Source organism: Phalaenopsis equestris, unplaced genomic scaffold (assembly GCF_001263595.1).
Source record: "Phalaenopsis equestris unplaced genomic scaffold, ASM126359v1 Scaffold000180, whole genome shotgun sequence".
Classification (NCBI taxonomy): Eukaryota; Viridiplantae; Streptophyta; class Magnoliopsida; order Asparagales; family Orchidaceae; genus Phalaenopsis; species Phalaenopsis equestris.
In genome coordinates, this window is record NW_018164622.1 from 215,428 (window position 1) to 215,885 (window position 458).

Consider the following 458-nt stretch of genomic DNA (forward strand, 5'->3'; position numbering starts at 1 on the left):
TATATATATGTATACATACATATACATTTATGTATGTATATATACATAAATACATATACATATACATACATATATACGTACATACGTATACATACATACATACATACATACATACGTATACATTTACATACATACATACGTACATACGTATACATACATACATACGTATACATACATACATACATACATACATACATACATACACACACACACACATATATATATATATATATATATATATACATACGTATACATACATACATATATACCGACGTATACATACATACATATATACATACGTATACATACATACTTTGGGGCAGCTGCAGTTTATCCAACTTCTGCTGATGGGCAACTGATTCAGATAATCTGTCTGGCTGTTTGGTTAATGCATTTTGAGAACAACTGATTATGGAGAAATGACCAATCTGTTCCTGTTCTGGATAAACAGTTGAGCT